This window comes from Pan troglodytes, chromosome 21 (genome assembly GCF_028858775.2).
Source record: "Pan troglodytes isolate AG18354 chromosome 21, NHGRI_mPanTro3-v2.0_pri, whole genome shotgun sequence".
Taxonomy (NCBI): Eukaryota; Metazoa; Chordata; class Mammalia; order Primates; family Hominidae; genus Pan; species Pan troglodytes.
The window spans coordinates 44039900-44052944 of NC_072419.2; the positions used below are offsets into that span (position 1 = coordinate 44039900).

At 43.3% G+C, this 13045-nt stretch overlaps 1 protein-coding gene across 2 annotated transcripts in view; it reads left to right on the forward strand.

Moving 5' to 3' along the window:
• CTNNBL1 (catenin beta like 1) overlaps positions 1–13045 on the forward strand; it is a 177191-nt gene that overhangs the window by 107621 nt on the left and 56525 nt on the right.

Genomic DNA, 13045 nt, shown 5'->3' on the forward strand with positions numbered 1-13045 from the left:
GCATTAGGAGAAATAGGGAAATGTGAACTACCTTGAAAAATTCTGACGTGTTTGGGGGATAGAGGGGAAGAGTGCTACCTTTTTCTTACTATTTTCTTATTTTTCATGAATGAAAAAGAGACCCCAGGTCACTGATAGCCTTTGTTGCACCAGTTCTCTGCTTGTTTGAATCCTGGTCATTCCATTTCCTTCTGGACTGTTAATAAGTCTGTGTGTGAGGGTTTTGTTTTCTTCACTATAATTTGTAGCGAGGTGTCTCTCTGATGGAAGACCCTTTAGAAAAGAGTAATGAGGTGGCAACACATGTCACCTCCAGAGTGGTGCTTTCATGTATTTCTGTACTAAAGTATGATTCAGCCAACATCAGGAATTGCCGAAATAAACTATTTATAGCCCAGATTCCCCTTTTATGTTTCTCCTCCCTGATGGTGCACACTCCCAGCAAAATGCTGCCATGAATTGTGATGCTGTAACCAGAGTAGTTACTGCTAGGCCAGTCTCTTCCTGCTGTTGTCTAGTGGCCTGTTGCAGCCCTCTCCCCAATAAATAGCCACAGTGCAATCTGGAAGGCCAGGGATTTATGAGCATTGACAGTTCTGCTGGAGGCTGGCAGACACTTGCACCAGGGAATTTACATGGTTGGATGGTTATTTTAAAGTGTGGGGAGCGGGTGGAGAGGAGTAGGGAGGTAGTGTGTTGAGAGAGGAGGAGAAGCTGAGCTGACTGGCTCATTTGGCTGTTTTCTCAGAAGCAATGTTCGTCCCATGGTTTAGGAGGCTTTTTTTTTTTTGTCAGTGCTTGGTGGAATTGGCATGGGTATCTGCAGGATCTTTTGCATTCCTCATCCTCGTAGATGAAAGTTTGAGAATTCCCGCCTCTCTCTTTTCCAGTTGACTTGGCTTAGTCTCTCCCAACTTGGAGTGGCTAAAGGGAAGGTGGTGTGACCTACCTTCAGTGGTTATCTTCAGTGATATCTTTATCAAATCAACTCTCCAGAGACAACAGGAAATCTGGCTGGAGCAAAAGAGGAACTGGCCTTGCAAATACTGTGGCCTAGAGACCTGAGAACAAGTAGAGACTTCAGTTTAACTCATTTTGACCAAACACTAGCTATAAATATGTTAACCCCGTGCTAGATTTTCCCCACTGAAAATTCAGCAAAATGAGTCCCTGGGAGAGGGAATGGAGGGGGTCCTGGAGGTCTAGGAGATAAACTTTTCAGACAGTCACCATTTAGTGAAAGCCTGCCACTTTCCTGGCCCGGCTGCACTATTCGCTATCATATTTAAAACTCACAACCTATGAAGTATTGGTGGCATCCTTATTTTTTTTTTTAGAGGAGATGAACTGGGAAGGCAGCCGAGCTGTGGGTTCTACAGCTAACTAGGTGTGCGACTTTGGAACCTTGGCTTAACTTCCCTTCACTGCATTTTCCTTTCTGGTCTGTCAGATGAGGGAAGTGGACTAGTGAACTAGAAGCTCTGATAGCCACACCTTCAGATTCTCAGGAACAAGCCCTGGTTGTCAGGGTTGCCTGTGAGCCAGGAAGCTCCTCAGGGTGGATGCTGTGGCTGACCTGCTGGGTTCCACTGAGAGACCTGAGGCTGCATCTTGAGTGTGCTGGAACAGAGTGTGAAGGAAAACAGCCCTTAGCAGGCTCCTGCTCTGTGGTCATGGCACTGAGAAGAGGAGGAAGTGACAGATTCAGTGAGCAGCTGCTTTTCTTCTGAAAAATGTGCCCGGTGGCGTGCTGGTAACAGTACATTTGCTTTAGAGTACCCGCATTAGGAATGTGATAACATTATGTTAGTGAGGGCAATGGCTTGGTAAGACGTCTCCTAGAAGGCATGTTCGGGCTGTAATGGCTGGGGAGGATGAGCTCTGCATCCTGAGCGGACCAGTACCCAGAGAGCAGAAGTGAACTCCAAGGAGAAAGCACAGCCCTCCACTCCTGCCACCCCTGCCAGCTGCTGCCACTCCTACAAACCGGCCTTCGGCCATGAATGGCAGAGTGAGAATGGAGGCAGAGCAGAGCAGTGCGCACTGTGCAGGGTTTCTTTGTCCTGTCCTCTGGGTAAGACTGTGCTCTTTGTTGGCCTCCGTGTGCCAGCCCTTCTCATGTAAGTGGGCCAGATTTGTGTGCTAAGCTAGAGCACAGTGGCCTCAGACCATCAGGAATACTGGTGGGCATGCCCAGCTCATTCCTGCCCCCGGGCTTCCAGCATGCTCTTCCCTCCATGTGCAGTGATTTTTCTCCAACCTGTCTGCCTGGCTATCTTTTAGTTGTCCTTAGTCCTTAGTTTTGTTTTTTGTTTTTTTTTTTCCCTTTTTTTTTTTTTTTCCTGGCCTGTTGCCCAGGCTAGAGTGCAGTGATGCGATCTCGGCTCACTGCAGCCTCTGCCTCCCAGGTTCAACCGATTCTCCTGCCTCAGCCTCATGAGTAGCTGGGACTACAGGCACCCACCACCACACCTAGCTACTTTTTGTATTTTTAGTAGAGATGGGGTTTCACCATGTTGGCCAGGCTGGTCTCGAACTCCTGACCTCAAGTGATCCGCCCGCCTTGGCCTCCCAAAATGCTGAGATTATAGACAGGAACCACTGTGTCCGGCCTGGTCCTTAGTTTTGATGTGTCTTTCTCAGGGAAGCATGTCATGAACCCGTAGACTAGGATAGAATCTTCTGTTCAGTGGACTCTTGGTCTCAGGACTCTGCCTTCATAGCCCTTGAAATTATGGAACCAATGGCATTGTCCCCTCTAGATCCCATTGCCTGGTCCCGTGGTGCTTGGCATGTGATAGATGCACAGTAAATGTTTCTTGACTGTGTGAATGAACAACCATTTCCCTGAAAGGCTCATTGAGGACAAACATGGGTTTGGGGCTTTCCTCAGAAACCTACAAGGTTGAAGTCAATACAGTTGATTTCAGTTCAGATTGATGGTTGTCAGTCAGTCATACACCTAGAGTGAAGGGTCTTTCACCCAGCTTGTTTGGATGCTAAAATGAGTGGGTTGCTAGCCCTAAGTTTTAACTCTGTCACATTGGCTTGGAGATTATGGCAGAACCCCCACTTTAGAGCCACACCCTTAAGAGCTTTGCTGTACACTGACCTTCCCTATAGGCAAGGCTACCCTGTGACAAGCACCTAGGGGTAGCCCAGCTCCTAGGTGGAACACTGAGGCCTGGGAATCAGCTCGCCAGTCCAGAAGCTCTAGAGAGCTACCCCACACTCTTCCCTTTCTTTCTTGTGAAGCTTCAGGGGCTTGTCACTGTTGTCCACAAGAGCACCAGGATGGCTAACTAGTAGAAAGGAGAGGTTTGTTGATGATACAAGTTTGTAAACTAGAAAGAGACAGTCTGTGGCGTGTACCAAAGGTGATCTGTCTTCAAAAAACGAAAGGGCAGGTTGGGTTTTAGGCCTCACAAGGTCTGTATTAGACAAAAGAGTCATACACATTCAGCAGGTTTTGGGGGAAAGCTACACATATTTATGAGGGGAGTCAAGTGCATGCGCAATGGGTAAACATATGTAACACATTCCATGTTCACTCTGGGGCAGGGTTTTAGCATTAAAATGAGGTAGGATTTGGCTCTTTATATCAAAAGGTGAACTGTAAGACACAAAGTTTGTGTATAGTCTCTCTGAGCTTGTTGAAACTGTCTGGAAGTCTGCAGTTGCTTATCAGAAAATAATGTTTGCAAGGCCAATCCTCTGTCCAATCAGAGTTAGGAGGGGTCTGATAATTTGCCTGATATTGTTAGGGAGTTTCACAAGAGTGTGTTTTTTTCTTGTAGCCATGGGAATTCAGGGAGTTGCTATGGCAGCTGAGCCCTGAACCCTCCACCTGTAGGTGACATTTATTTCCTTAACCTTAGGGTCCATCTTATTTGATAAAGGGGCATCTATTTTGGTCCCTCAGATGATATCACACATCCTGGTTTGCCTCTTTAAGTCCATCCTGGTCCCGTCATAGCCCCTGTCACCTCTTAGGGCCTTCCCCTGACTCCCAAAGTCGCAGTGCAGCCTGAGGTGATACAGATGGATCTGCTGCTTATCAGTTGTGCCATTTTGGGCAAGTTCCTAAGCTCCCTGGGCCGCACTTGTCCTATCTGTAAGATAATGAGGCTAGAATCTACCATGAAGGGTGTTTGCGAGAGTCAAATGAGATGACATGTAGATGCTTAGCATAGACCCCAGAATAAAGCAGGCACCATAAGAGACCTTAAACTGTTTCCACCTCTGCCCACCCTGGCTTTAGTCACACATACCCATGGGGATGGCCAGGCAGAGAAAATGCCCACACCTCTACTGTGGGAGGGCCAGGAGAGGGTAGGTTGGTTTTACTGGCCTGTGGTCTAATTGCTCCAGGATAACTGTGGGCAAATGGGCAAATCCATTCTTGATGGGAATGTCAGGAGTCAAACTATGCTAAGTAGTGAGTGACATAAAAACAGCTGTGTTCCCAAGTCAACAGAAGGGCTTGAGAGATGGGAGTTTCTAGATTAAGGTGACTCTAAAGAGGGGAGTGAAAGCAAAACTGCCCTTACAACCTAGAATGCTGGTAATTTAGTTCCTCTTTTGTGACTTGGGGTGGGGAAGGAAAAGAATTATTATAATTGAAATCCATTTAGGTTTGCATAATAAAACCTTCAGAAATAGATCAGGGGAGGCACTAAGCTTGGGGGATGGGTTGGAAAGAAATGATTTGTCCTTGGGTGCACTAGCATGATTGGCTGCCTCCTTGGTTTTAAAAGAATAGCACAGTATATATTGTCTCCTTGGTATTAACTGCTTCAGAATAGGAGGGAAGAAGAAAAGAGGTGGGATCCAGAAATGGCATCCGACCTTTACTTCTTGTCTCTTTTAAAAATTCTTATTAATATAGGTCCAGTTTTCCTCGTATTGCTTCATTAGGTATGTGAGTTATTGAGTTTGTAGCAGTTCTAGTTAATTGCGCTGTTTTAACACAGTTCCCCTGGAGGCTGTTAAGAGCTTTAAGAGGGTGAGCCACCGAGCAGCATGTAGGTGTGTGGTGTGCACACTAGGTATATACACACATTTTTACCTTTTCAGCAGTGACAGCAGTTGGTAATAGGTCAGTGCTTTAAAGAATACTTTTCTGTCATCAGCAAAGAATTGTAAGTGATTCCAGTGGACTGCACATATCAGGAAGCATACAGCTGCCTTGTGTATCTTCCTAACAGTGAGGAAATCGGGTCAGAGCTCCCACGCCGCCTCCTAGGATTAGAAGAAGGAAATGGCAGAACCTTTCCTGCAGTCAGAAAAGAAGGGAGTTTAGCCAACACAGACAAAAAGAAACATTTTTAAAAGTCTTCGTGCTGGGCTGTAATGACATGGCATTGTTTGAGGCCAGCTTTTACTGGGGCTCCTGCTATGTTCAAAATATAACAAAGACCTAGTATGTGACAGATCCAGTGGAGACAAGGAACAGAATACAATGCTTGTCCTGGGGGAGACTGCTCTTCCTAGTATTCCATCTCCAGATACTTTTCCTCTGCCTGGCCCTCAGGCATTCGTTTTTGAATAGATTGGCAGTGTCTTCCCCTAGTTCCCCTTTTTTCCTTCCATGCATTCTCCTTGGGTGATCTCATCTACTCCTGCAGCTTTAACCTTCATCTATCTGTGGTTGACTCCCAGATCTTCAGTCTAGTTCTCACTCCCTACCTCTGGTTGACACAGCTACTAATCAGCAGACAGCACCAGATATTCAAACTCAGCTTGTTCAAAACCATATCCATTCCTTCACTGCTGTCATCTTTTCTCCTTGGTAAATGGCACCAGCCTCCTCCCCACCACCCACTGTGGAAATCAACATGCCATGCTTAACTCTAATATTCCCCATGTGTAATTGATCATCAGCCCTATGAATTCACCTTAGAAAATCTCTTGAACCAGTCCTTTTCGTTGCCACTGTCTCTGCCCTCATCATCTCTCCTGAACTTCACTGCAACCTTAATAAGTCTCTGCTTTAGTCTCCCAATTCTCATGTCCTCTCAAAGTTACCACCAAGGTAGGAGAGACTCCCAGCCCTCAGCAAATTTACAGTTTGAAGAAGTAGGAAAATAGACATGGGGGAAAAAGCAATTTTATAGATATTTACCACAAAACTATATTACAATTACAAAGACATACTAGACAAGAATATTTCATTGTTAAAGGGAACACAAGAACAGAAATGCTTACAGAGGAAGACACTTCTGGTGGGAGGGAGATTATGGTACAGACTGAAACAAAAGGCATTAGAATTTCAGCCAATATGTTCATTTGTTACTCCCTATATTCAGCACCTGTAGGAGAGTCTTTACACATCCAATCATGTTTGAGCCTTACAACAGCCCCTCAAGCTTGGTGTTATTTCTCATTCTGAAGATGGGGTCATTGTGAGGCTCATTGAAATCATGGCTTTAGGTCATACAGTGGGTAAGTGGCTAAATTGAGAGTCAGACCCTTCCTGAGCTCGTGATCACAAATGTCACACTCATTTCACAAAGTCATTGCCTTTGTTATTTGTTGTCCTGGGTCCAGACTAGCCTGCTCTTCTCTGAATTGCTAATAGTCAAGAGTTCTTGATCAGAAGACCTTGGTGCTTTGACAAGTCATCATCGTGGTAGGGACTCTTACCATTTCAAATTATAGAAGTTATTAGGGACAGATGGCAAAATAACTTGATGAAATTGTTGTTTGGCATTTGTACTGCCTATCATAGTGCTTGGTGCATGGTAGGTCCTCAGTAAATATTGAGTGAATGAATAAATGAATTTATTTAACATCTTTATATCATGTACTGGCTATAATCAACATGAGACACATGCTGGTCATTAAGAGCATTATGAAAGAGTGTTGTTAATGAGTTAACCAATTTATGGTTGTACCATAAGGCTGCTCAGCATCTGTCCTGTAGTAGTTTTCAATACATGTTTTTTTTTTTTTATCTTTAAGATCAAAATTAATACCTACCTTCTTGGGTAAGAATTAATTGAAGTAACTCATGCAAATCTAACACAATGTCGGGGGTATCTTAGTCCATTTTGTGTTGCTATAACAGAATACCTGAGACTACATAATGTATAAAGAAAAGTAGTTCATTTGGCTCACAATTCTGGAGGCTGAGAAGTCCAAGATCAGGCAGCCCATCTGGTGAGGGCCTCATGCTGTGTCAACTCACGGTGGAAGGCAAAAAGGGAAGAGATCGTGTGCAGAGAGAAAACACAAGAGACAGCCTTGCTTTATAACAACCTTCTCGCAGTAACTAATCTAGTCCAGCAAGAGCAAGACTTGCTTCATTCCCACCAGACTACATTAATCCCTTTGTGAGGGTGGATCTCGCATAGCCCAGGTGCCTTGTAAAGGTCTCACCACCTCTCAACACCATAACATTGTCAGTTAAATTTCAACATGAGTTTTGATGGGGATAAACCACATCTAGACCATAACAGGTGGGTTGATAAATGTTGGTTTAGATCATTTTAATACTGACTCCAGACTTCACACTATAATAAATGTTCATTAGTGGTTGAAGAAGCCCAGAGAAAGGAGTATCCTTAGGGATTCTGGGAAGGCTTAAGAGATGAGATAACATTTGAGTACTCTTCGAAGGATACATAGTATTTAATTATTATGCCAGTGAAGGAAATGGCAGAGGGGACAGTGGGCACTAGGCATGTATAGCTAGTTATTGTGATATGGATGATGAAGAACATGAGTTTTGGATTAAGACAGGACTTAGGTTGGTCTCCTGGTTCTGTCATTTACCAGCTTTGTGACTTTGGAAAAGTTGCTTAGCCTCTTTGAGCCTGTAATTTCTTCTGTTGTAAAATTGAGATACTCTTAGAATCTATCTCATAAGGGTAACAAGTGAAGATTAAATGAAATAATACAGAAATCAAGTGCTTAGCACAGACCCTGTTTCATTAGTATTAGTGGCTGGAATGAGGATGAGTTTCCAGTTTGTATTCCTCCTCCTTCTATGTTGGTAATTTTAGAGGTACTTGCCAGAAGAACTTCTTTTCCTTCCTGAATCTACCAGTCCTAGAGGCGGGCTGTAAATATGCCAGTTCTATGTGGAATACAAGATAAAAACCTTCCCCGAGAGGATATACCAAGGAACCTCAGGTCCCTATTTCTCCTCTGTCTAAGCTATAAACAGAGGATTCAGAGGCTGCTGCCACCACCCCTGTGCCCATATTTGTATTCTCCAAGCTTGATAGTCACAGAGTTGGTTATAGTGGTCAGAACAATAAGCCAGTAAAGAGTGAACAGTATTTAAGAATGGCATTAAGCCATGTACTAGCAGCAGTTTATGTTAAATAAGGATGAAAATGTCTTGCTGTTGTTTTTTGTTGCTATTTGAAAATCTTATAATTGAATAGTTTCTGGATCAATTCCTTTTCTTTCCCTCCAGCTGCTTGTCTCATTCCTGACCTCGGATGACAAAATGTAGGGATGCTGAAATAAACAATGTGTTTGGATTTGGGGTTCCTTTCATCAGGCTTGAGGGGATGATTTTGAGTGGTGCACATCTGGTTTGTTAACTGGTTCAAGTCATATTAAGGATTTACCCAGCTCCCAAGTAGATCACAGCATAGCTGTCTGCCATTGAAGAAGACAGTGAGACAGGATGAATTTGCCATTCTGGAAGCAACTGTTCTCTTTCGAGGGAGTGGGGAAAACTGATGAATGGTCACCTCACATTTATCGGGCATCTGTCTACTAAGCCTCAGGGCTTTACAGGTGCACATAAAGTACCTTTATGAATTAGGCATTTCTGTCGTCTTTTCACAGGTGAGTTTCAGAGAGTTTGTCAGTTACCAAAATACCGTTTAGCACATTAGTGACAAAGCAAAATTTGAGCCTAAGTCTACTTCTAAAGCTTCTTCCAACACCAGGGTGGCTCCAGTGGTCTTCTGGTTGGTAATCCAGAGGCAGCACAGAGTCATAGAAGGCAGATTGCTTTTGTAGGCAGATAGGCCTGATTTCAAACCCAGCAGTATCTGCAAGCTAGCTAGTGGCCTTGGGCAAGTTATTTCTTCTCTCTGGACCTTGAATTCCTCCTCAGTCAAATAAGCCTGATAAAACCTTTCTTAGAATGTTTTGTGACAAATAATGATCATGAGTGTCTGACGTAGTCTCTAGCAGGTAGCATTCAATATGGTAATATAGTTATTGCACATTTGCCTTCTTTCAAAAAAGAATGGGTCCCTACCTCTTCCAGTTTTCATGTTTACATATAGGATATAAACCTCTTGCCTTTTGTGGTTGTGAAGCCCAGCTGTGACCCAGGACTTTATATGTGGATAGGCTGGGTCATAACAGGAGCTTCCTGGGAAATGGGACAGCCACTGTTTTTCATGATGGCATATTACCCTGGACCCTCAGTTACGATCCTGGTTATGCTAGCACTTTTCAAATTCATTACGTCTTCAAATAGGTACCAGACTCTTCTGTTTCAGTTTGAAGCTCCCATTCTAGACTGCCCTTGCAGAGGGTCTATTTCTATGGGTAGATGTCCCAAAGGTAGGTCAGTGACGCTTCATTCATTCTTATATTAAACAAACCACCAGTCCCTGCTTTGTGTCAGGCTTGGTGCTGTAGCTAGAAGCTGAACAGGTTCACACAGCCCAGCCAGGGAGACATAGAAACCTGCATTTCTATTATGAGGTAAAAATGTACGGTGAATGAACTGACAGCTCAGCTAGGGAGACAAGACACAGAAACCTGCATTTATGTTACAAGGTAAAGATGTAGAAGGAAGTATGAGGCGCTGTGGGAGCACAGGAGGGGCTCCCTGTCCAACCTGGGTAGTGAGAGAACTGGTGATTAGAAACAGCCCCCCCGCCCCAGGAATGTGGCCCCCAAGCCAAACCTTTGGTAAAAGTTAGCCAGGTAAAGGAAAGTCAATGGAAAAAGCAGCATGTATTAAAAAAAAAAAAGTTGGGAGGGACAAACTGCAGTGAGCCTTAAACCTAGCTGACCATCAGAATCATCTGGAATCTCATTGAAAATGTTGGGGACGTGTTCTCAGAGTTTCTGATTCCAGCAGTCTGCATAAAGTCAATGGATCTGTATTTTTACCAAGTTCCACAGGAGTGTCCTCTGAGACCAGTCTGGTACCAGTCCTTACTGAGGAGAGTATGGAGATTAGATAGTTAAGCAGAAGCCAGACCTGGAAGGACCTGTAGAGCTGTTGCAAGGATTGACTTAGTTAATCTCTGGACAGTGTTGAGGATGGTACTGGTGCCCTGGTACCTAGTAAGTATTCATTAGGTGTTAGTAGCCATTGCTGTTAGGCTAGTTATTTTAACTATGCTCTGCTGACAGAGGACTCTTCCAAAGTTTTACAGGTCATAGGTATAGTACTAATTTCAGTTATTTTGATAGTTTCCGCTAATTAGCCCAAATTCAGTTTTGATATTGAGGGCTTGGTTGGGGAGTATGAAGGAGAAACACGTATCACTCCTGTTTTTCTTTTGTGTTTTTCATTTTGCCAGGTAGAAACTTGGCTCTTTAGGGGCAGCATTACCAGAATTCTTATTTTAGAAATAGAATTTTCCATTGATGCTCTGTTATTGTGTCAGTAGGACTCTGTTAGTTTTCATTTATAATCTTGATTAAGTTGTATAGAAATAGTTTAGGGTGTAGTATATCTCTTTTATAGATAAAACAAATGCCAGCAATGTAGAAACAAAAGTAGAGAAATAGCCAGACTCCTTTAGTTATTTCTCCAGCATTTGTAGATGGTGCCAAATGGGGAAATAACTTAGGAACTAGGCAATAATTAACTGTGGGATCTGGTTTATTAAAATTGAACACTTAATCTTTACTGAGATATGCTTCCTAATGTTGCCATTTGGGGGCCTTTTTTGTTCTTTGTCCGCTAATAGGCTTTTAAATATATTAGCTAATTTCACCTAATCCTCACAATAACCCTGTGAGCTGTGTATTATTACCCATAGTTTATAGATGAGAACACTGAGGCCCAGATAACTTGTCATTTTCTGAAGGTCACACAGCTAGTACCTGGCCTTCCTAGGAACTGAACCTAGGATTTTCCTGCAGCTTCCAAAAACTGAATCACAAGCAGTGCTCTTCTGCTTTTGGTTTGTTTTGGTTTTTTTAGATCATAAATTAAGGTTGCTAACCTGTAGTGGGACTAATTTAAACTGTTTGGTGTCTTTTCTCTTCAGTCCCTTAAGGTGTCAGTAGTCCTGGCCCCAGTACTGCATAAATAACCTTCATCTCTCAATCCCAAACATTTCTCCCTGGCTCACTTTGTGTGCCTCTTGTTGGCCTTCAGACCTATCTATCTACCCACTGTATCCACTCTTCTCATGGTCTTCCATACCTGATGCCCAGCACTGCTCAACCTTCAGTTTCTATTCCTAACCATTCCCTACATGGTTACCTTGCAAAGTTACGTGCCTTTAGGTAAACACTTCCCTTAGCATTCTGGCCTTTCTCCCTGTTGTCCCCCTCTTGAGAATGAGACATAAATATGTAGTTTCTACCTTGACTGATCAGTATCAGCTAAACAGCTTTGACAAAATACATGTCCCTCCTCCAGCAATTCTGAGGACTGGGGCTCCAAGCATCTATATTTTTAAAAAGCTCCAGATCCTTCTATAAAAAGACAATAATGAAAGAAAAAAAACGGAGTAGGGGCTCTGGATTCTGTTGCCCAGCTAGTGCTGAGAGCTACTGGCCAGAATTCTCACAGTACAAGCCTTGGTAAGCAGCCCTTTTACTTTCTCTCTGTGCCACTAGAAGATTTTTGAGTGGTGGGTCTTTGGGGGAAGACTTGTTCAACACAGCTTTATTGCTTTATCTGAGTATGAATAAAATAAACTCATGTAGAAAATTTTTAAATTGTGAAAAAAGATGAAAGGAAAGTAAAAATCACCCCCAATCCTACTAGCCAGAGTTAATTACTGAAAACATCATGGACACCATCCATTCAAACACTATGTTAGGGACTCTGTGTGTGTGTGTGTGTGTGTAATTTTGTATAAAGGGAATCATGATGGATATACTGTTTTTACTCACTGCATCTTGGGCATTTTTTAGCAAGGGTGGGCCTTTTAATACAGTTAGGAGCTAGACTATATTTTTAGAAGGCAGGGTAAATTTCAGGTGAAATGATTAGGATGTGGAGGTAATAGCAGTTTGGAGAGGTGAGCTGGGCTTAGATGGTGACATTGGCTCCTCCTTTTTTTTTTTCTGAGACGGAGTTGCACAGTTGTTGCCCAGGCTGGAGTACAATGGCGCCATCTCAGCTCACTGCAACCTCTGCCTCCTGGGTTCAAGCGATTCTCCTGCCTCAGCCTCCCAAGTAGCTGGGATTACAGGCATGCACCACCATGCCCTGCTAATTTTTGTATTTTTAGTAGAGACGGGGTTTCACCATGTTGGTCAGGCTGCTCTCGAACTCCTGACTTCAGGTGATCTGCCCCCCTCGGCCTCCCAAAGTGCTGGGATTACAGGCATGAGCCACCATGCCTGGCCCACATTGGCTCTTCTAAGTGTTGTGAATGTGTTGGGACTTCAGGGTAGAAAGACAGTGAGTTGTAGACTGAAGACTAATGCATCTAGGTTCATTTGGGTTATAGCATAAGAAGGGGAAGTGAAGATGCCTTTCAAATGGTATTTTTTTAAAATGTGTGAATACTTGAATGTGTTAGACATGTTGGCATCTAACAGAAGATATAATGTGAAAGGGAGTAAACTGAAAATAAACTTGTATACATTTCACTGCTCATAAAGAATACAATTACGTGTGTGAGGTGTTTGTTAGTGTCTACCTTCCTGGACTCTTGTAATATTGGATGTGATTTTTATACGCAGCAGCCTGCAGGTTGCTGGGGAAATGCTGTGTGTATTTAATCATCTTGCAGTCTTACTTGTTTGTTTTTTTTATGGTAAGAAAATGTTGTTGGCTTGCTTTTGTAGCCAGATTGATTTTGCTTGTGGGTGTCCAGATGCTGATGAGCTGTAATTAGCATAAGAAGGAGGTTGAAAAGATGTTGAA